The sequence below is a fragment of the Meriones unguiculatus genome, chromosome 15, assembly GCF_030254825.1.
Source record: "Meriones unguiculatus strain TT.TT164.6M chromosome 15, Bangor_MerUng_6.1, whole genome shotgun sequence".
NCBI classification, from domain to species: domain Eukaryota; kingdom Metazoa; phylum Chordata; class Mammalia; order Rodentia; family Muridae; genus Meriones; species Meriones unguiculatus.
Genome location: NC_083362.1, coordinates 27,348,322 through 27,373,929, shown reverse-complemented (window position 1 = coordinate 27,373,929; position 25,608 = coordinate 27,348,322). Strand labels below are relative to the sequence as shown.

Here is a 25,608-nt window from a genome sequence, read left to right as displayed (position 1 = left end):
TGAAATCTTGGATGTTTTGTGTTTGGGATTTTTCTGATTTTACTTTTTCTTTGATGGAGGTCTTAATTTCAGTATGTGTGTTTTCAGCACCTGAGATTCTCTCTTCCATCTCTTGTATTCTATTGGTGATGGTTACCTTTGTGGTTGCTGATTTTTTTTTTCTCTAAGTTCTCAAGCTCCAGGGTTTTCTCTGTGTTCTTTATTGATTCTAATTCTGTTTTTATGCCTTGCACAATTTCCTTCATCTGTTTGAATGTGGATTGTCTTTCTATGATGGCCTCTATTTTTTTGTTAGTTTCCTCTCTATATGCCACTAATTGTGCCTCTACTTTATGGCTGTATTTGTCTGTGTTTCTTTGAGAGATTTGTTCTTTTCATCTTTATTTGCCTCCACTTGTGTGGCTATTTCTCTGAGAGATTTGTTCATTTCCTCTTTATATGCCTCTATTAACTGGATAAGCATAGCTATAAAGTAATTTTCCTGTGTTTCTGATGAATTAAAATATCCATTGATTTTGGGGATTGCTGGTGAAGCTATGATGTCCTGATTTTTTTTTTTAGGTGTGTTTTTACGCCAACCTTTGGCCATGTGCTTACCTTCTCTGTTTCTGGAGTCTGTACTTCAGACTGGGTCTGTCATTTTCTGGTGTCTGGAGCATTCTTCAAGAAGATGAGGTAGGTCCACTGGTTTCAGAGTGTGCTTTGGTGTTTCAGCTGTACCTGAGGGAGGAAAAGCACCTGGCGCAGAATTGCAATTGCAGAGGAGCAAGCATATGCATTTGCATGGAAGAGTGTCTCAAAGGAAAAGAGTGCTAGAGAGTGTAGATGCTTGGAATGTGGGGGTGGAGCAAGCCCAGGGGGGTGCTGATGCTCGTTCATGGGTGCAGTTTGAGGGAGCTATGTGCCTGCCTCTTTTTCCTGAATACCTTGGTGATCCACAGTCCTGTGATACTGTTGTTCTGGTATTCAGATCTGTCTGGGTTCCTGGAGTTTTTTGTCTCGACTTCACTGGTAGACCCATAGAGCAGGGGCTTCAATGTTGATAATTCTGTCCCAAGAATCCTTATGTTGTGGCGGAACCTGGGGCCTGGTGTTGTGGTCCACTGGGACTCCAGCCTCTGCACCAGAACTAGGAGGCTGCTGGCACAGATGCCTTCTGGAAGGCCCTGGGGAGCCGTGGGCCAGGTTGGTTTTGCCAGCACTGTGTTCTGTGCTAGGAGCTGTGGGCACTGCGGGCTGGACTCTACACACTGTGGTGCATGCTTTGGGCCACTTTTGCAGCCTCCACCTCCACCAAGGAGGGAGAATGGAGGCTTGTCATGGGGAAATGCCAGGGATTCAGTACTCTCTGTCTCAAACCTCAATAGTGAGTTCTGTTCTTGGAGCAACCAGTACTGTGCTGTGATTGGAGCTTCATGCACTGCAGACTTCCTGCACTGCCCCAGCTGCTGCCTTTGTTCATTAAAGGGGAAGTGCCTGTGAACTGAGTCCTCAGGAGAAGTCCATGGAGAAGTTGCCAGTTGACCTGTATACTATTGGTCTCAGTTCAGGGTTTGTCCTCTTTATCCCTGGAAGCCTTGATGTCATTGTTTTGGGTTCAGCTGCCCCTCCACTCACCAATTTCAGAGTTACAGATCCTCTGCCCCTCAGATACAGTGCGCTCTGGGCATCACCATCTTGGATCCACCCTTTAGGCTGTTTCTTAAAGGAAGTTCTTATAAAAAATAAAAACAGGGCAACTCAATTAAAAACTTTTATTTGTGTGTTGTAGCAAAAAGCCACCTGTCAAGGTCTTTTTAAAAACTCTATTTGGGGTGTTTAGGCCTCCACCTCCCTTCCACCAACTCCCCAATCTTAAGTAGAGAGAGAAAATGTTAGTGGGGAGAGGGCCCCAAGACCCTTTACTTCTCCCTGCTAGATGGGGTCAAGGGGTTCTTTTAGGGATCTATACCAATCTCTATCAATTGCAGATGAAGCTAGCAGCCTCCTCCACACTGCTGTGCCCTGAAGTGTTTCTCTCTATTTCGCTGCTCTAAACTCTCACATCATCTCTGGTCTCTCCATACTCCTTCATGCCACAAACCAACACCGAATGCCACCACATGCAGCAAACCCTCTCTTCTTGGCTCTCATATTTATACCCTCAGAGTCCTAGACCATGCCCCTCTTCATCCTACATATGGAAGATCATTACCAGGTTGCAAAGATATTGCCCCATATGTGACAATTAACAGTTGTGGACAAAATACAGCCCAACTAAAATCCCATTTTAGGGATTAAAATAAAAACATATTTACATAACATAACTGAGTTTGCAAAGAAACCAAAACTTCCATCACAATGTATATGAATGTGTTTTAGGAAGCCTATACTGTTGTATGTTTCCCTCTGTCCTTTTACAAGGTCTTTAGTGTAAATTACTCCTATTCCAACTGTCTTTGCCCATCCTCACATTTCTTACATGGTTATCCTTTCCCATTCCATTATTCTCCTTTCTTCATTATACTATCTGTATTCTACTTTCCTCCTCTTGAAATACAATCCCATGACACCTTACTAGTTTCCTGTCTTTTATAACTACTCCATATGTAAAGATTGAAATATAACATTCACATCAGAAAAAGAACATGTGATGTTTTTCTTACTCAATCTGGGTTATTTCACTCTAAATGATTATTTCTAGCCTATTCATTAACATGAAAATTTCATTATTTCAGTTTTATTTGCAATTAAATAATATTCCATCGTGTATATAAAACATTTTTATTATCTATTTTTTTGGTGGATATTTAGGCTGCTTTCATTTCTTGGCTTATAGAAACAAAGCAGTGACAAAAACAGATGAGTAAGTACCCTTATGATAGGATATTTAATCGTTTGGAAATATGCCTAGAAATGGGGTAGCTGGATATACTTCTTATTTTCTAGGAACCCCTACACTGACTTCCAAAGGACCTGTGTTTAATTCCTAGAATTCACATGGTGGCTCACAACTCTTTATTTGTAACTACAGTTTCAAGGGATGTGAGGCATCCACAGACCTCACATACATACATGCATGTAGATGATATACTCATAAATAAATAAATAACTAAATAAAATAAATCTTGAAAATGCGATATATATATATGTTCTTTATATAGATAGATAGATAGATATAGATATTACATTCAGTAAGATTACATCCTATATTATAAGTCAAATAAATGATTCACACAAAATCATAAGATATACTACTTCATTATTCCACGTAAATGGGATATGAAAAATGCTTATAAATCTCAAGGAAATGGAAGGTAGAATTGTGTCTGCAGAGGCTTGGGGGAGGAGATAATCAGTGAGTTTAAGTTCTAGAAATTCGCTGGACAACACTGCTCCTGCAGTTAATAATACTGCACTGTGTCTTTGAATACACTCATACCTCATGATAAATGTTTCTGAGAAGTTGTGAACAATGTGTCTTGGGAGGGAAGGGGAAAAAAGAAGCTTGTTTACATGTAGAGAAACAACACAGTGGTCAAATGCAAGTGTGCAGCTCTGTGGACATGGGTTCTGGAATCACAGGGGACTTGAAAGCCATCTGTGGTCCTGCTCTCTAGTAGTGGTACCATGGTAAAGGACTTAGCTGTGTGCTTCTTTACCATAGGAAAAAAATCGAGATACGAATCTCTCAAACTTAACAGATTCCTGAATTTCTTGAATTCAAGGAAGAAAAAGAATCCATGTTATCCAAGTGGAAGAAGCTTAAAAAATGAGAGTAAGAAGAAATTTACAAAACAGTGAATAAAGACATTTTTCCTTCTTGTTCTTCTGGCATTACATGTTTCTCTGGGAGTTTGCTGTAATTCTAGAAGGATGAAAGGAGATATCAGCCATGTTGAATTTCTTGCTGCTCTAGTTGCACGGAGACTAAAATTCAAATTTAATTTTGTTGATTGAGAGGGAAAAATGATTAATTTTGAAATATCTGACCTATGGTTTAAAATTGATACTGAGTTAAAAAAAATTCAATTCCCTTATTGATCATCTTATTATTGAATATCTGCCATGTATTTGATACTTTATAAAATGTACCTGGTTTAGATCAAGAAGATATAGATGTAGCCAGATGAGAGGATTGACTGTGGATTCAAGTTTGGGCATTTGTAAAGCTTGGGATTTTTATCGCATGACCTCTTGAAGACTTCTGGTTTTGGAGCTGATAAGGCAGCTAGAGGAAATTTTCACTGGGGAGAATGACCAAATTGTAGCAAATACTGATGTTAAAGATTTATTACTGAATTAGATGATGATTGTCCTTCCCTGCTGTGTTCCAGCCTTTCTTCTATCTCTAAATAATGCACTGTTGAGTTTCTTAATACCTGCTGTGGAAGAAGACAAACAAAAAAGACACTAGAATAGAATGTAGTATCCCTTCAGGATATTTGAAGAGTTGGGGTTCTGACCTCCAAATTTGTGGGTAAACAGATTATAGAAAGCAATAACCTGCTACTCCATCGCTGATTGAATGACATGGCTGAGGGGAAGGTTTATAATTAGATTCACTAAATCACGTCTAGGTTTGTACAGCTGTAGGCCACGTTAACAAATGGTTTCGTAGATTTGGCTGCAATTTACTATTATGAATGTGTATAGTATAAGAGTGTTTCCAGATAGCTCCAGCCTAGCATTACCAGCTGAGCTAGTGACAGTTTGCCAAGAGCACTGGGGTGCCATTTTGGCAGTTTATTACTTTTTTTTAAATGAGTGTTCTCTTAGAAATAAATAATTACCAAGTCTATTTACTTCATCATACAATGTAACAGCTCTTTATTTTCTTTAATGGTTGAGATAGTTATGTGTCAAGCCAAATAATGAGTGTAGATTTCTTGTGTCCCTACATCCTCACTTCCAATCAATTTCTGTTACTGAATACATGTTTAATTTTCCAAGTGTTAATGAGTATGAGTACTTTTAAAAAAAGGCTAAAATTGGAGTCTTTTAAAAAGATGATTATTTCAGGGTAAATATTTGCTTATGAAGAAGCAGATATCTCTGCTTGAACACAAACTGTAATTTGAGTACTTGGTATTACAGCCATTTCCTCAGGCAAATGAATGATTTTTATCTTGGAATCTTAAATACAACCAGCATGTTTAAATTTAGAACATTAATATTTTATGGAAAAAAGGTTTGTTTCACATCCTTTTATTAAAAATGGAATTCTGGGTCATAAAATTTAAATCACCTATAGTCCAAGGTAGACAGTTGTGAGACAAGAACCCAAGTTTCCTACTTGACTTTACAATCAACGCTTGGACATAACCCATATCTTAGGGTTTCTATTGATGCAACAAAACACTGTGACCAAAATGCAAATTGAAGAGAAAAAGGCTTATTTGGCTTATACTTCCATATCACTTTGTTCATCATTCATATCAGAACAGGAACTCTAAACAGGCCAGGAACTTGGAGGCAGGAGCTAATGTAGAGGCCATGAAGGATGCTGCTTACAAGAATGCTCTCCATGGCTTGCTCAGCATGCTTTCTTACAGAACACTTACAGGACCACCAGTCCAGGGATGGCACCATCCACAGTGGTCTGGACCCTTCACCATCATTCACTAATTAAGAAAATGTTGTACTGCTGGATCTTATTAAGGCACTTTTTCTAATGAAGTTCCCTTCTTACAGATAACTCTTACTTGTGTTAAGTTGATGTTAAAACTAGCCAGCACAACCCACTTTTCACATAAATATCTTCACAGTCATGCTACTGAAGATGATGTACTAGAATAAGGAATGCTCTCAGCTTTTTTAGAAGGTTAAAAGGAAAGTTTTTTCTTTCTTTTTCTTTTTTTTATTTGTATTTTTTCTTTATTAATTACACTTAATTCACTTTGTATCTCCCCCCCCCCGTGGTTTTCTCCCTCATCTCATCCCAATCCCTCCCTTCTTCCACCCTCTGCATGCATGCCCCTCCCCAAGTCCACTGATAGGGGAGGACTTCTTTTCCTTCCTTCTGATCCTAGTCAATAAGGTCTCATCAGGAGTAGATACAGTGTCTTTCTGTGGCCTGGTAATGCTGCTTCCCCCTGGTAATTAAAGAGCAGGTCAATCAGTTCATGTCAGAGACAGTCCCTGTTCCTATCACAATGGAACCCACTTGGATACTGAACTGCCATGGGCTACATCTGTGCAGGAGTCTTAGGTTATCACCATGCATATCCTTGGTTGGAATATCAGTCCAACCAAGACCCCTGTGCTCAGATTTTTTGGTTCTGTTGCTCTCCTTGTGGAGTTCCTGTCCTCTCCAGATCTTATTGTTTCCGCTTCTTTCCTAAGATTCCCTGCACTCTGTCCAAGGTTGCATATAAGTCTCAGCATCTACATTGATAGTCTGCAGGGCAGAGCTTTTCAGAGGTCCTCTGTGTCAGGCTCCTGACTTGTTCCCTCTTTTTTCCTTCTTCTGATGTCCAGCCTCTTTGCCTTTCTGGATAGGAATTGAGCATTTTAGCAAGAGTTCTCCCTCTTGATTAATTTCTTTAGGTGTACAGATTTTAGTAGGTTTAAAAGATCATCCTGAGTGAGCTATCCCAGAAGCAGAAAGATGCACACGGTATATACTCACTCATATAGACCTATAAGTTTTGTTTTCTTTTTCTTTGAAATTTTATTTTAGGAAGGAGGTACTGGCAGAAGAAGATCGCGGCGGCTCGTGTGCACCTTAGCTGAAGGGCAAAGGACCTGCAATGTCGAAATTGGTGAGTGAAGGGGCTGATCAACCCTGAACAGAATTATCTAGACTTCCAGGAAGAAAGAGACTAACTATGAACTGAGTCCATCTAGAATCAGGTCACAGCAGACTCCTCCGGGAGGAGACACCCCAAGAGGTGATACCTAGGCACTTCCTGTATCCAGCTCCCTACTTCCTCTTTGGAGGAGGCAGGAGGTGGCCAGAAGAACCTGCCACAGATCACACTGTCTGTACCCCAGCCCTAGAGATAGCTGAAGCTTCCACAAAAAAAATAAAAAAAAAAAACAACCAAAAAAAAAAAAAAAACCCGAGATCTGGGGCTGAGCAAAACCAATCCCTTTGGGTACTCTCCCAAGAATGCCACCATAACCCAGCCCCAGCGGAGCAGAAGGATAGAGAGGCACACAGTGGCTTCAGAGTGCCTGGATTCCAGTGCTGCTGGCTGCTCCTAGCAAACAAACTTCAGCTCAGGATCTGAGACTGTGGTCATTCAACATGTCCTGACACTCTCCCAGGTCTAGTGCAATAAGTCCTAGCACCAGCAGCCCCTGGCCCCTGGCAGAGAAACCCCGGCTCAGGATAGGGGACTGAGAATTCCCAACGCCTCCTGGCACTCCCCTGAGAGCACCACCATAAGCTTGCCCTAGTTGAGGGGAAGGTCAGAGAGGTGGCCTGCCACAGGTCACAGTACCCCCTCTCCAGTGTACCCAGCTGCCTCTGGCAGAGAAACCCGAGTTCTGGTTCTGAGGACACTCAACCCAACTCTTTCTGGTGCTACCCCAGGACCAGCCACCATAAGCCTTCCCTGGCAGAGGGGAAGGTCAGAGAGGTTGGACACAGTGCAGGTGGACACTGAGTCCTGCTGCTACAGTGCCATAGAGCTGACTGTTAGCCTACACCTGCATTTGTCCCAGCAGGATCAACTTGGAGAGTAGAGAGCAAGGGGAACCCCTGTGTATTCCAACTGGTCCTGCAAGGGAGTGAGTGTGCCTTCTAGGGAATATTTACCCCAGACTCAGGGCCTCTCTAAACAAGCAACCAGACAAGAGATCCCTGCCACCCATACCCCTAGTGTGGGCACCATAGGGATTCTTGGGATAGGGACCCCAATGCTGAAGCCTCTGCCTTGTGGGACTACCAGTGAAATCCAGGCAAACAATCCCTGGATCCCAAACAGAGCTGCATACTAGTGGCCTGAAGGCCACTGTAATAGTCAGAGAATCTGACCCAACAAAAATCAGGACATTATGGTTTCACCAGCAACCCCACAAATGAACAAAGCTCTCAAAGAAATACAGGCAAATATAGCTAAAGAAGTAGAGGCAAAATTCGCGATATATAGATAGAGAGGAAACAAACAAAAAAATAGAAGCCGTCATTGAAAAGCAGGACTCCACTTTCGATCAGATGAAGGAAATGGTGAAAGACATGGAAACAGAATTAGAATCAATAAAGAAAACACAAATAGAGAAAACTCTTGAGCTAGAGAACATAGAGAAAAGATCAGGAAGTACAAAGATAAGCATCACCAACATAATACAAGAGATGGAAGAGAGAATCTCTGGTGCCGAATATACACTTGCAGAAATTGACACACCTCTAAAAGAAAAAAATAAAATCAGAAAAATTCAAAACACAAAACATCCAAGAAATCAAGGACACCATGAAAAGACAAAATCTAAGAATAATAGGAGTAGATGAAAAAGAAGACATCAGACTCCAAGGTCCAGAAAATATTTTGAAGAAAATTATAGAAGAAAATTTTTCCAACTTAAAGAAAGAGATGTCCATAAACATACAAGAGGCCTATAGAACACCAATTAGACTAGACCAGAAAAGAAAATCTTCACGTCACATCATAGTCAAAGTTCTGAATCTGCTGAACAAAGAAAAAATTCTAAAAGCAGCAAGGGAAAAAGGCCAAGTAACATGAAGGTAGACCCATCAGAATCACACCAGATTTCTCAACAGAAAATATTAAAGCCAGAAGGGCCTGGAGAGATGTCACACAGACCTTAAGGGACCACAGATACCAACCTAGACTACTATACCCAGCAAAACTTTCAATCAACAAAGACAGAGAAGTCAAAATATTCCATGACAAAACCAAATTTAAACAATATCTACACAATAACGCAGCTCTACAGAAGGGAAACTCTACAGAAGGGAAACTCCAACCCAAAGAATACAACAACATCTAAGGAAACAGAGGAAATAGATAACTACACAACAAAAAACCCAAAAGAATTCAGGCAATGAAACTCATCAATACCACCAACCCCACATCAAAAGAAAGTAACAATTGTTGGTCACTTGTATCTATCAGGATCAATGGACTCAACTCCCCAACAAAAAGACACAGGCTAACAGAATGGTTGTGGGAAACAAGATCCAACATTCTGTTGCATCCAAGAAACACAGTTATGTAACAAAGATAAACACTACTTCAGAGTAAAGGGCTGGAAAAATGTTTTTCAAGCAAATGGTTCCAGAAAACAAACTGGAGTAGCTATCCTAATATCTAATAAAATAGACTTTTAACCAAAATTAATCAAAAAAGATGAGGAGGGCCACTATATTCTCATCAAATGAAAAATCCACCAAGAGGACATCACAATTTTGAACATCTATGTCCGAAATACAAGAGCACCTACATTCATAAAAGAAACATTATTAAAGCTTAAATTACTCCTAATAACTTAATAGTGGGAGACTTCAACACCCCACTCTCACCAAGGGACATATCAACTAGACAGAAAACAAATAGGGAAATAAAGTCACTTACGGAGTCCCTAAATCAAATAGATGTCTACAGATCTTTTCACCCAAACTTAAAAGAGTATACCTTCTTTTAAGCACTGCATGGAACCTTCTCCAAAACAGACCATTTAGTTGGTCACAAAATAAGCCTCAGCAGATGAAAAGATTGAAATAATACCTTGTATTCTATCTGACCATCAAAGACTAAAGCTGGACCTCAACAACAATGGAAATAACAAAAAGCTGACACACACATGGAAACTGAACAACATTGCTACTCAATGACAGCTGGGTTAAGGAAGAAAGAAAGAAAGAAATTAAAGACTTCCTAGAATTCAATGAAAATGAAGGCACAACATACCCAAATTTATGGGACACATTGAAAGCAGGCTCAGAAGAAAATTCATATCATTAAGTGCCTTCAAGAAGAAATCTGTTACATCACATACAAGCAACTTAATGGCCCAACTGAAAAACCTAGAAAAATAAGAAGCACATACACCCAAGAGGAGCAGATGGCTGTAAATAATCAAACTCAGGGCTGAAATCAATCAGTTAGAAACAAATAAAACTATTCAAAGAATCAAAGAAACAAAAAGCTGGTTCTTTGAGAAAAATCAACAAGACAGACAAACCCTTAGCCAAACTAATTAAAAAGCAGAGAGAATCTATATAAATCAGCAAAATCAGAAATGAAAAGGGTAACATAACTACAGACACGGAGGAAATCCAAACAATCATTGGGTCATACTACAAAAGCCTATATGCCACAAAATTTGAAAATCTAAATGAAATGGGCATTATTCTTGATAGATTCCATCTTCCAACATTGAGTTAAAATCAGGTAGAAAGACTGAATAGCCGTATATCCCCCAAGGAAATTGAAGCAGTCATTAACAGTCTCCCCTCCAAAACAGCCCTGGGCCAGATGGTTTCAATACAGAATTCTACCAGACCTTCAAAGCAATGCTAACTCCAATACTCCTCAAACTATTCCACAAAATAGAAACAGGAGGAACATTACCAAACTCAATCTACTAAGCCACAGTCCCCTTGGTAACTAAACCACACAAAGACCCAACAAAAAAAGAGAACTTTAGACCTATCTCTCTTATGAACATTGATTCAAAAATACTCAATAAAATACATACAAACTGAATCCAAGAAGATATCAAAGATATCTTCCATCATGACCAAGTAGGCTTCATCCCAGGCATGCAAGGGTGGTTCAATATACGGAAAGCCATATGTGTAATCCACCATATAAAACTGAAGGAGAAAAACCACATGACCATCTTCTTAGATGCTGAAAAAACATTTGACAAAATCCAATACCCATTCATGTTTAAAGTCTTGGAGAGATCAGGGATTCAAGGAATGCACCTAAACATAGTAAAGGCAATATAAAGCAAGCCTATAGCCAACATCAATCGCTATCAATGAAGAGAAACTCAAACCAATCCCACTAAAATCAGGGACAAGACAAGGCTGCCCATTCTCTCCATATCTCTTCAACATAGTACTTGAAATCCAGGTCAGAGCAATAAGACAATTAAAGGAGATCAAGGGAATACAAATTGGAACAGAAGAGGTCAAAGTTTCACTATTCTCAGATGATATGATAGTATACATAAGCAACCCCAAAAATTCAACCAGAGAACTCCTTCAGCTGATAAACACCTTCAGCAAAGTGGCTGGATACAAAATTAACTCAAAAAAATCAAAAGCCCTCCTGTATACCAAAGACAAAAGAGATGAGAAAGAAATTAAGGAAACAACACCCTTCACAAGAGCCACTAATAACATAAAGTACCTTGGAGTGACTCTAACCAAGCAAGTGAAAGACATGTATGAGAAAAACTTTAAGTCTTTGAAGAAAGAAATTGAAGAAGATATCAGAAGATGGGAAGATCTCCTGTGCTCATGGATTGGTAAGACTAACATAGTTAAAATGGCTATTCTGCCAAAAGCCAGCTAGAGATTCAATGCAATTCCCATCAAAATACCAACACAATTCTTTATAGATCTTGAGAGAAAAATTATCAACTTCATACGGAGAAACAAAAACCCTAGAATTTCCAAAACGATAGTGTACAACAACAGATCATCTGGAGGCATCGCCATCCCTGATCTCAAGCTGTACTACAGAGCAATAGTAATAAAAACTACAGGGTATTGGCATAGAAATAGAATAGTGGATAAATGGAACTGAATAAAAGACTGAAAATTAAACCCACATACCTATGGCTATTTGATTTTTGACAAAGAAGCCAAAACCATTCAGTGGAAAAAAGACAACATCTTCAACAAATGGTGCTGGTCCATTTTACATGCGGAAAAATGCAAATAGATCCATATTTATCACCTGCACAAAACTAAAGTCCAAGTGGATCAAAGATATCAACATAAAACCAGACACACTACACCACTTAGAATAAAAAGTGGGGAAGAGCCTTAAATTCATTGGCACAGGAGACAACTTCCTGAACAGAACACCAACAGCACAGGCTATAAGAGCAACAATCGATAAATGGGACCTCATGAAACTGAAAAGCTTCTGTAAAGCAATGGACACCATCATCAAACAAAATGACATCCTACAGACTGGAAAAGGATCTTTACCAACCCTATATCTGAAAGATCGCTGAAATCCAGAACATATAAAGAACTAAAGAATTAAAAAGCAGCAAATCAAGCAATCCAATTAAAAATGGGGTACTAAGCTAAACAGAGAATTTTCAGTAGAGGAATACAGAATGGCAGAGAAACACTTAAAGAAATGCTCAATTTCCTTAGCCATCAAAGAGATACAAATCAAAACGACCATGAGATTTCACCTGACACCCATCAGAATGGCTAAGATGAAAAACTCAAGTGACAACACATGCTGGAGAGGTTGTGGAGAAAGGGGAACCCTCCTCCATTGCTTGTCAGAATGCACACTTGTACAACCACTTTGGAAATCAATCTGGTATTTTCTCTGACAATAAGGAATAGTGCTTCCTCAAGATCCAGCTATACCACTCCTAGACATATATCCAAATGAGCCTCACGTACACTACAAGGACAGTTGCTCAACCATGCTTGTAGCAGCTTTATTCGTAATAGCCAGAACCTGGAAACAACCCAGATGTCCATCAAGAGAGGAATGGATATAGAAACTGTGGTAGTTTTACACAATGGAATACTACTCAGCAAATAAAAACAAGGGAATCATGAAATTTGCAGGCAAATGGTGGGGACTAGAAACTATCATCCTGAGTAAGGTATCCCAAAAGCAGAAAGGTACACATGGTATATACTCACATATATACCTATAAGATATGATAAATATACTGAAATCTATCCACCTAAAGAAGATAAACAAGAAAGAGGACCCAGGGTACGATGATCAATCTTCATTTAGAAAGAAAATTGGATGGTCATTAGATGTAGGAGTAAACAAGTAACAGGACAGGAGCCTACCACAGAGGGCCTCTTAAAAATTCTACCTAGCAGTGTATCAAAGCAGATATTAAGACTCATAACCAAACCTCTGGCAGAACGCAGGGAATCAAAAAAAGGGGGGGGGAGTTAATATGACCTGGAAAGGACAGGAGTTCCGCAAGGACCAAATGTATCTGGGCATAGGGGTCTTTTATGAGACTGTTTCTCCAAACAAGGATCATGTATGGATGCAACCTAGAGCCTCTGCTCAGATGTATTCCTTGGTAGCTCAGTATCCAAGTGGGTACCCTAATAAGTGGAACAGGGACTGTTTCTAATATGAACTTGATGGCAGGCTTTTTGACCTCCCCCACCCCCCAAGCGAGGAGCAGCCTTGCTAGGCCACAAAGGATGACTTTGCAGCCAATCCTGAAGACACCTGATAAACCAGTATCAGATGTAAGGGGAGGAGGTTCTCCCTGAACAGTGGACTTGGAAAGGGGCAGGGAGGAGATGAGGATGGGAGCGTGGGATTGGGAGGGAAAAAGGGAGTGGGATACAGCAGGGATACAAAGTTAACAAACTGTAACTAATATTAAAAAATAAAAATATTAAAAAAAGAAATTTTATTTTATTTTTATTAATTACAGTTTTTTCACTTTGTGACCCAGCTGTAGCCCCTCCCAATCTCCTCAAATCCAACCCTCCATCCCTCTTCTTCTCCTATGCCTCTCTCCCAGTCCAATGATAGGGGAGGTCCTCCTCCCCTTTCATCTGACCCTAGTCTCTCAGATCTCATAAGGACTGGTTTCTTTGTCTTCCTCTGTGGACTGCTAAGGCTGTTCCTCCCTCATGTGGAGGTGATTCAAGAGCCAGCCACTGAGTTCATGTCAGAGATGATTCCTGTTCCTATTATTGAGGAACCCTTTTGGACACTGAGCTGCCATAAGTTACTTCTGTGCAGGGATTCTAAGTTATCTCCATATTTGGTCCTTGTTTGGAGTATCAGTCTCAGAAAAGACTCCTGTGCCCAGATTTTTTGGTTCTGTTGCTCTCATTGTGGGGCTCCTCTTCCCTCCAGGTCTTTCTGTCTCCCGCTTCTTTCATAAGATTCCCTGCACTCTGCAAAAAGTTTGGCTATGAATCTCATCATATGTTTTGATACTCTGCTGGGTAGAGTCTTTCAGAGTCTCTCTGTGATAGGCCCCTGTCCTGTTCCCTGTTTTCTCCATCTTCTGATGTCTATCCCTTTTGTCTTTTAGAGTGAGGATTGAACATCTTACAAGGGTCCTCCTTCTTGATTAGATTCCTTAGGTGTACATATTTTAGTATGATTACCCTATGTTATATGTTTAATATCCACTTATAAGTGAGTATATACCATGTGTGTCTTTTGGCTTCTGGGATATCTCACTCAAGATGATCATTTCTAGATCCCAACATTTGCCTGACAATTTCTTGATTTCTTTGTTTTTAATTGCTGAGTAGAATTCCATTGCATAAATGTACCACAATTTCTGTATCCATTCCTCCGTTGAGGGACATCTAGGTTGTTTCCAGATTCTGGCTATTACAGATAAAGCTGCTATGAACATGGTTGAGAAAATCCTCGTTGAATACTTGAGCACATTTTGGATATATGCCTAGGAGTTGTATAGCTGGATCTTGAGGAAGCACTATTCCTAATTGTCTGAGGAAGCACCAGATTGATTTCCAAAATGGTTGCACAATTTTATATTCACATCAGGAAAGGAGTATGGTTCCTCTGTGACAGGAATTTTTTGGATTTAACTTTTTCTTTGAAGGATACATCGATTTTTTCCATTGTATCTTTCACACCTGAGATTCTTTCTTCCTATAAGGTTACTATAAGATTCTTTCTCTTATAGTCTATTGGTTATGCTTACCTCTGTAGTTCCTGATTTCTGCCCTAAGTTCATCTTCTCCATGATTTCTTTCTTTTGTGTTTCTTTAATTTTTTTCCAATTCTATCTTTGGATCTTAAGACTTTTTGTTGATTTCCTTCTCCTGTCTGACTGTATTTTCCTTCAATTCCTTCAGCTGATTGAACGTTCTTCTGTTTCTTTTATTTCTTTCAGGGATTTAATTATTTCCTCTTTAAAGGCCACAAATTCTTTGGCTGCATCTTTCTGTATTTCTTCACAGATGGCCATAATCTCTTTGACTTTAAATTTGCTCTTTGATCACCTCCCTCTGGTGGGGAGCAGCCTTACCAGGCCATAGTAGAGGACAATGCAGCCACTTTTGATGTGAACTGACAGACTAAGATCAGAAAGGAGAGGAGAACCTCCCCTATTAGTGGACTTGGGGAGTGGCATGCAAGCAGAGGGAGGAGGGAGGGTGGGATTGGGAGGGGAGGAGGGAGGGGCTTATGGGGGGATGCAGAATGAATAAAGTGTAATTGATGAAAAATTTAAAAAAAATTTGCAACAGATAGATTTTGGCATACAAAAGCCAAAAAACTTCTGCTAAAGTAAAATGGAGAAATCTTTTAACAAATCAATGGCATAGACCCGACCCTGTACTCATATGGGGATGAGGAGCTATCTGTGTTTCTTTCACAGGAAAAGGATGCTTGATGGCTACTGGAACACCTGGTGCAACAAATGGATGAGGAGTTTTCTCCTGACAATGATAATGATGTCAAAGAAGACACCTCCAGTCAAGAGGACTGCTTATGTGCTGCCCTTAAGGAAGAGTGCTGCTTTTACACAGATTATACTGGGATTGTAAGGGACAGTATGACCAAAGTTAGGGAAGGTTTAGAAGAGAGAAAGAGACAGAGAGAACAAGAGGAAAGTTGGTTTCATAATTGGTTTTCAACCTCTCCGTGGCTCACCACCCTCCTTTCTTCAATCTTGGGATGCTTGTGGGTTTCCTTCTCATATCTTTTGACCCATGGGCCATTAAAAGTCTTACTGGCTTTGTAAAACAGCAAATTGACTCCCTGGCATCTAAACCCATACAAATTCATTATCACAGACTTGATTTGGCTGACAGAGGCTTAGCTGAGCAGGAGGAAGACTGCTGACAGTCCATCACATGGGTCTTGACTGCTTATGTTTGGCTCTCATGAGAACAGCATGAAACTCAGATAAATGCTTTCCTGGGTACCTGTAATGGGGTGCAAGATGACATTGCAAGGGAAGGGCCCAATTGCCCGCTTCTGAGTCCCCTGAGAAGCAAACCTGATTGCATAGAGGTTGTTGTCTGATTACCTCTAACCACAATCTGTTGGGGATGCCCTTAGGTTTTGATGGGGCCTTCCTCTTCTCACCAAAAAGGCACCCCAAAAGTCTGCAAAAGCCTTGGGAGGATCAGGTCACTACTTCCCCCCTTTGGTTAATGCCCATTGTCTGCAAAAGACCTCATGTCCAGAAAACTACCTGCTAGCCTCTTAAATTGTTTTAGAAGGGAGGAGATGCCAGGAGCCAAAGCTATGTACTGAAGCCAAAGTCAAAGCTATCTAGTGCAGCCAAAGCTATCTACTGAAGCCTAAGTCAATTAGTGAGTCAAAGCTATCTAGTGGAGACAAAAGGTGTTTACTAGGCCAAAGCCAAATAGTGAGTAAAGGTCATTTAGTGGAGACCTAAAGCTATTTAGTGAAAGTTATCTAGGACCCTAACTCATGGGTAATAGACTGTGAGGACATCCATTTGTTAGAGCATCCGTGAGAAAACATCCCTATGGTATCTTGCAGGTACCCTATTTAACACATGAAAGCACTCTTCCTGTCTCCTGCAGCAGCTAATTACCTTCCCCCTTTTCCCGCCTTCTCCCTATATAAATTGGGTAAAAATTTCTAATGAAGCCTTGATCAGACAAACAGACTTGGCTTCCTTCCTTGCGCTTCTCGTTCCCTCCCATTCCTTCCACTCTCCTCCCTTAGGAATCCACGTTGAAGTCCCACGGGTTGGGGCATTTGTTTCCTCTATTATCCTTTTTGTAGGCATAGCTCTAAGGCCATCTTCTTGAATTTCAGTTATGCTGGGGTATTCAGGGCTGCCTGCCCCTGGTTAACTGGCATCTGGAGATGCCCTCTGCTTTTTGGTGGTTGAGCTTTTAAGTTGGCCTCTACCTCTTGGGCTATTTTACGTGTTGGCTGTTAGTTTCTGGTGCTTCCTGGATTCCTGAGATTGGGAGAATCCCCTTGGCAGAAAGATGATTTTTCCTGAAGGATGCCTCTTCAGCTTTTTGGCTTTATGGCTGGTGTTTCTCAGGAATTGCCACAGCTCACCTTAGGCATATAGACCTGAGTAGTAACTATGGTCTTTGTTCCTCAGGGGGGCTCTCCTCTCACCTGTAGAAGTCCTGGAGACAGCTGGCCTGCTGCTGGGTTTCTTTCTCTGAATTTTTTGAGCTTCTGTTGTTGTTCTTAGATTGTTTCCGGGCATAGCCCTCTTAAAGAACCTGGGAGCCCTGTGGTTTGGTCAAGTTTAGTTATGAATAACTGGTTGCACCTTGGAGCAGTATCTGGGGGTTGATCTCAGGGATCCCAAGCTTCTGTTTTTGTTTTTGTTTTTTTTTTGTTTTTAATTTTTTTAAAGGATTTCTTTATTTATTACATATACAGTGCCTGCAACCTAGAAAAGGGCATCAGATCTCATTATAGATGGTTGTGAGCCACCATGTGGTTGCTGGGATTGAACTCAGGACCTCAGAAAGCTCAGACAGTGCTCCTAACCTCTGAGCCATCTCTCCAGCCCCAATCCCAGGCTTCTGTAGGTCTGAGGTTGGAGGTCTGTGCACCACTACCCAAATGGTAATCAATGGCAGGTGAGCACAGCTCTCATTCGTGCAGGAGGAAGCTAGAGACTGGAGCCTGAGGGAACCCAAAAATTTTTCCAAAGGTGGGTGTTCTGAGGTTGGACCAGATGTTTATCACCCACCATGGGGTTTTCTCCCAAAAGGGAGATGCTGTCTGTGGTGTTTTGGGTCCACAGTTCCATCTGGAGTGGAGCATAGAGCACACAGGTGATTGGTGGCTCCAAGCTGATGACTGGGCACCTGCAGGAACCTGGGAACTTTTCCCAAGAGCTTTTCTGTGTGTGTGTGTGTGTGTGTCAGGTGAGGGAGTGTCCACTGAAACCTCTAAGCTTGGACCTGTTGATTCCCTAGCTGTAGGGTTTTCTCCAGACATGAAACTCAGTCTCTGGTGTCTGGGGCCCACAGCTCTGTCTGAGATGGTGAGCTGGGTATACAGCATGTCTCTGGGCTGGTGGTTGAAGGCCTTCCCATCCCAGGGACCTTTTCCAGGGATTGACTGGGTGACCTGAGGTCAGTCTCCATTGGTTCCCTGACTGTGAGATTTCATCTCACCTGAGAATCACAATCTCAGGTGTTTTAGGGTCCAGAGTTCAGTCTCCTGGTCACTGTGCTGACACTGCTGTCCTGCTCCTCAGACTCAGTGTCCTCCCAGCGCCGCCATCTTGGATTGAGCTACTGCTCTCAGCTTTTAAGTTTTATCTCTTCTCACATTCAGGAATGAATAGTTTGGCAGTTTTACCAGGGGAAAATTTTTAAATTTGATAAGATAAAATGTTTATATGTAAAACAGCATTTATGATGGTTTAAATAAGAATGGCTCTCATAGACTCATGTATTTGAATGCTTAGTCACCAGAGAGTGGCACTCTTTGATTGGATTATAACGATTAAGAGGTGTGGCCTTGTTGGAGGAAGTATGTCACTGGAGTGTGAGCTTTGAGGCATCGAAAACCAACACCATATCTAGTCTCTGTCTGTTTGTCTGTCTTTGACTAAGATCAGGATGTAGGTTTCAGCTATTGTTCCAGCATCTGCATGCCTGCCACTAGGCTTCCTACCATGACGATAATGGACTAAACCTCTGGAACTGTAAGCACGCCCACAATTAAATGTTTTCTCTTATTATAGTTGCCTTGGTCATGATGTATCTTCACAACACTAGAACAGTGAATCAAATAAAATAGTATTTGCTTTGTAAGTTTAAGAAGGTTGAAGCAGGTATACCAAGTAAAAGTGGTCTTGTATTTGTTTTAAGTTTTAAGGCTTTTTTATAATGGAATGATTGCGGACTTAGATACATTTCTTCATCTGGTCACACACATCTACACAAATAACAGAGAAAAGCAGAATGAGAGTTCAATATGGAAAATGAAGGCAGAAGTGAAATTGAGGAGGACAATAAAACTTATGTAGGTATTGAATGTAATATGCTATCCATACTGAGGCCTTGACAATTTTTTTTTAATTAAAATAAATTATGGAGAGATAACACATTTTGTCTTGCAAGAACAAGAACCACACTTCCATCTCCAAAACCCATATTAAAAAACAAAACAAAACAGTTCTTTTTAGGAATGAGTTGTTCACTGGTCAGCTCTAAACACATATACATATGAGCAATACTGAGGAGAATCTAGGTTGTACATGTGAATAGATAAATAATATATTATAAATAAATAAACAATAAAAATTAAAGAAGTTATGAATTTGAAACGATACACAATACTTTAGAAATACCAGAAGCTGTCATCTTAAGAGTACATGTATACAGGTATAGCACGCATATGTACACTCACCCTTCCCACACAAATGTGCACATATGTACAACACACATGCACACATGCAGTTGGGCATGATGGGGCCTGGGCAGATGACTCAGTAAAAGACATTCTGCAAAAGCAGGAGGATCTGAGTACAGGCCCTCAGCACACATGTAGAAAATCCAGGTGTGAGGTATATACCTCTAATCATGGTGCTGGTTTGTCAGAGAAAGACAGATTTCTGTGGCTTTAAGGCCAATCATAGGAGAAAATCAGTAGGCTTCACCTTCAGTGGAATACCCTGTGTCAAAAAGGAGATGCCCAAAGCTGACCTCTGGCCTCCACATGCACATTCACACATATGCATCCACACCAGCACATACATGAACACATACCATACAAAATGTATGCAAATAAGCACATGAATATTTAATTAATATAATTTATAATTGATGGATGAGGAAATCAATAAAATAGAAAGTAAGAAACAAATGAATTCAATTTCTAACAAAAAACTCTAGGTCCTCATCAATGAGAGAAAACATTCAAAATTTCTTAGAATTATATTTAATATTATCCTAACACAAATGTTAATCTAGGTACCATGTTGTGTTGGCACATGATGTGAACCTGGCAAGATCGTGCTACTTTGCCTGTCGTGATACATTTGTCTGTGTTTATCATCAAATACTTCTTTTAGTCTCTTTGAATAATTTACATTTCTTCCTGTACGGTCCATTTAAATAAGTTACTTACAATGATTGCTTTATTGTGAAAGTTCAATAAACCTTATATATAGTTGGCTTATTAATTAGCAGATAATTTTTAGCAATGTATAAATTTATTACATATTGAGAAATATTTATTATTTCTTTATAAAACTGGTTTACAAGTGAAACAAAAGAATTTTTATTTTATTTTTTTTAATATGCACTGTCACTTGTAAACACTATTAAATAAGTTCTTATTTTAAATTATCACTGATTTTTTTTTCTTCTTAGAAATCATAATAAAGAAGCAAAACTACTATGGAAAAATGTGCCACGACAAAACATTATGAAACAAAACTGTATAAAAATACTATTGAGTTTGTTTTTGAGATGGCCATATATTGCTGTGCAGAGGGCCTGCTCGTAAGCATGGTTTGTATACCAGTGAGACTACATTGGAGAAAACTAATTTTTTCCTTTCCTAATGGTTTTCAATTGGGGATAACTTTTTGGTTAGGGATAGAAGATCATGTTTGCTTTCCCCCTCTTAGTGCTCAGACATAATTTGTCTTGGATTATTCAAGCCTTGAGAATGCTGCCACAATCTCTTTGAGTTCATATGTGCATCAGTCCTATTGTGTCTGGAGGGCTTCATCTTAGTCAGGGTTACTATTTCTGGTGAAACACCATGACCAATGCAAGTTGGGGAGGAAAGAATTTATTTGGCTTATGCTTCCATATCACAGTTCATCCTCAAAGGTAGTCAGGACAGAAATTCAAATAGACAGGACTCTGAAGGCAGAAGCTGATATAGAGACCATAAAAGAGTGGTGTGTAACAGCTTTCTTCCTATGTCTTGTTCAACCTGCTTTATTAGGATCAGCATCCTAGAGATGTCATCACCAATGATAGGCTGGCCCTTCTTCCATCATTCGCTACTTAAGAAAATGCCCTACAGACTTTTCTACAACCTGGTCTTATAGAGTTTTTTTTTTTTTTTTCAGTTGAGGCTTCCTCCTCTTTGATGATACTATGTTATATCAAGTTGAAATAAAACTAACAAGCACAACATTGTTTTATTGGTGTTTTCTACTTCTACTGACTCTTACAGTCTTTCCAGCTTCTCTCCTGCAAAGGTTCCTGAGCCATGAAGAGAAAGGGTTGATAACATCTCATTTAAGACTCTGTGTTCCAAGGTGTCTCACTCATTCTATATTGTCCAGATGTGATCTCTGTATTTGTTCCCATCTAGGGCAGATGGAATATTCTCTGATGATGGATGAGCAAGATATTTATCTATGGGGAATTTTCCATTCATAGAAGTCATTATATTGATACACTTATTTAGCAGAACAAGTATTATTTCCCTAATGATGGTCTATTTATTCCCAGGTTGTTGGCCATGTGGGAGTGTCAGGCATTGATTCTCTTTTATAGATAGGCTTTAAATCCAATCAGAGAGAGGTTGCTCATTCCAATAACATTTGTGTTACTGTTGCACCAGTGTATCATTGAAGATGATACAATCAGGTCACCATTGAAGATTGAAGATATTTTAGCTGGGTTGGTGTTTACCTTTATCCTCTGGTAGAATGCAGAGTACTTTCCAGTACAATGGACACTATTCATTAGTGGTGAAGGCTTTTTAGTCAGACACTTCTCTAGTTCAATGAGATATGTTGTCTTTAGCAATAAGGCCTGACTATCAGTTTGTGAAGAACAATCAATGGCTTTGGCAATAACCCAAGTTGTTTGGGCTTTTCTGTGGGGTTTCTTTGGCTAATAACTCAACTAGCTGTAACTGTAGGTTTTGTTGGGTTGAGCTATTGTCTTCCTGTTATTTGGTAACTTCATCAAGATTTCTTTTATTTATGTATATATGTTAAGAAGCTTTTACTATAATAAGCTTTCATATGACCCTTCAGATGACTCATAGTTTTAGCTTTCCCTCTGTGTGTTCCCTCTTTTACCCCCTCTTTCCTCCCCATCCCTGTTTAATCCTCCTATGTAGTGTCAATATCCTGTCTCTTCATAACTATGTATTCTATATTTTCTTCCTCAGGAAATTCTTCCCTTTCCCGTAGCCCCTTACTCTATACCCAACCTATGGGGTTATATTAATCATGGTATGCTTATTGAAGGCTTAAAAGCTAACATCATATATAAGCTAATAATGCCATATTTACCTTTTCAGTCTAGGTAATTTCACTCATGATGAAGTTTTCTACTTTTATCCATTTACATGAGAATTTCATGACTTCATTTTTTAAGCAGCTGAATAATATTCTATTGTATAAAAGTACTACATATTATTTACCCATTCATCTGTTGATGGATAACTACACTGTTTCCAATTTCTAACTATTATGAATAGAGCAACAGTGAACAAATATGGGCAAGTGTCATCCTGTAAGATATAGAGTCCTATGCATACATGTCAAGGGTGATATATCTTGATATTGAGAGAAATCTATCCCCATCTTCCCAAACACTGCTACAATGATTTGCATGGTGGCTGTACTAATTTTCATTCTCAGCAACAATGTCTGATAGCTCCCCTTATCCCACATTCTCACCAGCATAAGCTGTCATTTGTTAATTAATCTTGACCAATCTGAGCAATGTAAGATGAAATCTCAAAGTAGTTTTGATTTGCATTTTCCTGATGACTGAGAATGTTGAAAACTTTAAGTGTTTTTCATTTATTTGTGTTTCATCTTTGTGAATACTGTTTACATCTTTCCCTTGATATTTAGCTTTTTTTCAGTTCTTTATATGTTTTAGATATTTGCCCTTTATAGGAGGTAAAGTTGGTAAACATCCTTTTCTATTCTGTAGTCTGCCTCTTTCTCCAAATGGGGTCTTTTGTCATAGAGAAGCTTTTTAATTTTATGAAGTCCCAGTTATTAATTGTTGTTGTTAGTGTTTGTACTATGGGTGCCCTGTTCAGATGCTCTTTTCTTACGCCAGTGCTAGTGCAAAATTATTCCCTACTTTCTCTTTTATCAGATACAACATATCTTCCTTTATTTTGAGTTCCTTGATTCCCTTGCAATTGAGTTTTGTACAGTTCTGTGATAAATATGGATCTGTTTGCATTCTTAAGCAGTTATTCAGATTGACCATCATCATTTATTGTCTTTTTCCAATAAATGATGTGTATTGTGTGTGTATTGCCAGCATCACAAACTGGTTCATTGTGTTGAACATTTTGATGATGATGCTGAGATAGGCCATAAGCCCTATGTCTTTGCATTGATCGTAAAAGTCTGTGTTGAACACACATGGTATATACTCACTCATAAATGGATATTAGCCATATAATATAAGATAAACATACTAAAATATTTATTCCTATAGAAGCTAAACATCAAGGAAGACTCTAGGGAAGATGTTCAGTTCTCATTCAGAAGGACAATCACAATAAACATTAGAAACAGGAAAAGACAGGGAACACACAGGAGCCTACCACAGACAGCCTCTGAAAGACTCTACTGATGGAGGTATCTAAGCAGAGGCTGAGACTCATAGCCAAACTTTGGGTAGAGCACAGAGAATCTTATGAAAAAGGGGGAGACAGAAAGACCTGGAGGGGAGAGGTACTCCAAAGGGAGACCAACAGAGCCATAAAAACTGAGCCCTGGGGGTCCTGAAGATAAATGATATCCCAAGCAAGGACAATGCATGAAGAAGACCTAAAACCCCAGCTCAGATAGCTCATAGACTCAGTCTCCAAGTGGGGTCCCGAGTAAGGGGAGCAGGGAGTCTCTCTGGTATGAACCCAGTGGCAGGATCTCATCACTTTTCCATGAGGGGGGCTAATAGTCTTACCAGGCCAAAGAGGAAGACAATGCAGCCAGTCCGGATGAGACTTAATTGGCTAGAGTTAAATAGAAGGGGAAGAGGACCTCCCCTATCTGTGAACTAGGAGAAGAACATAAGGGGAGAAGAGGGAGGGCGGGTCGGATTTGGAAAAGATGAGGGAAGGGGCCACAGCTGGGATAGAAATTGAATAAATGATAATAAAAGAAGAAAAAGAAGGAGGAGGAGGAGGAAGAGGAGGAGGAGGAGGAGGAGGAGGAGGAGGAGGAGGAGGAGGAGAAGGAGAAGAAGAAGAAGAAGAAGAAGAAGAAGAAGAAGAAGAAGAAGAAGAAGAAGAAGAAGAAGAAGAAGAAGAAGAAGAAATTCTGTCTTGAACTTGTCTATGCTGAGAACTGGAAGACAGTGACATAGGGCTTAGGTCTTCCACAGGATCTCATGGTTGAAAGGAACCTCTCCTGCTTCAGAGTCCTTGACATATTCTGAAACCAGCTTTATATAGTTGTGCAGCATCTTGGTGGCTCTATGCTGAGCTATCAGGTATTTGGCCACAGTGGAGATCTCCCTACTGCCTGTTGCTGTCAGCCTTACCACATGGTCTAGACCTAGACATTCAGTTTCCTCAGCGGCCAGAGTGTAAGTGAGTTCTGCGAACAGCATTGTGCCCCTCCATTGATTATATTGATGACAGATTCAAACACTCTGACAGGAAGATCTCTGTGTTTGGTCTAAGGTTCAACTTCAGAAAGAGAGAACTCAACTATCTTGCATACCTGCTTATGGACATGGATGTAGGAGGGCGGGGCCCCCTGTGGTATACCAACTCAGAAACTGCAGATCACTGAAAAACTGGTCCTCTTTGGTGTAATAACATTCCTTGTCAGTGAGAATCTTCTCTTCCGCACTGTCAGACAGCAGCTCAAAGGAATTCATCACTTCGCTTATTGCCCCTCCTGCTTCCCGATCAGAGATCCAATGGTCTGAGATGTTGAGGATGACAAGGGGATGAAGAATGATAGAAACACTCTCAGTCACTCCGGAGGCCATCAAGCTGGGGTCTGCTGAACCTACCTCCATGCCACTGCTGCCTCTGCTCATGTTTGCCGCCACCCACTGCCATCACCATTTCCCCCCACATTAATATTTTCTGAAGGCACCAGTTACTCTCATATTACTAAAGTTTTTATTCCCATAGGATAAATATATATATGTATATTTATCAATATATAGAGAGATGTAGATATTATATATATAAAATGTCTACGTCAATATATATGTATATTTGTTTTCTTCACATTTTGAAACACGACAACAAATATAGCAAATGCATAACTCGCACACTACAACTGAATACTGTGAGCTGAGAAATTAACTATATAAAAAGTGCCAAATAAAATCTTACAGACATGTTTATATGTTTGCTCCTGTTGTATTTTAGCTAGATTACATTCACAATAAAATAACTGGAATTAAAAAAAAACCTTGGTAATGCATAATGTATTTCAGTTTAAAAATATTTCACAAACTGTATTATTGCATTTAATAAGAATACCTTATTTAAGGCATGCTTGTACATGGTAATGTATTTACCTCATGTATTATTGGTTATT

At 39.8% G+C, this 25,608-nt stretch overlaps 1 pseudogene; it reads right to left on the bottom strand.

Moving 5' to 3' along the window:
- Positions 1–875: 875 nt before the first annotated feature.
- LOC110563023 (COP9 signalosome complex subunit 6-like) lies at positions 876–25,102 on the bottom strand (annotated as a pseudogene).
- Between the last annotated feature and the right edge of the window lie 506 nt (positions 25,103–25,608).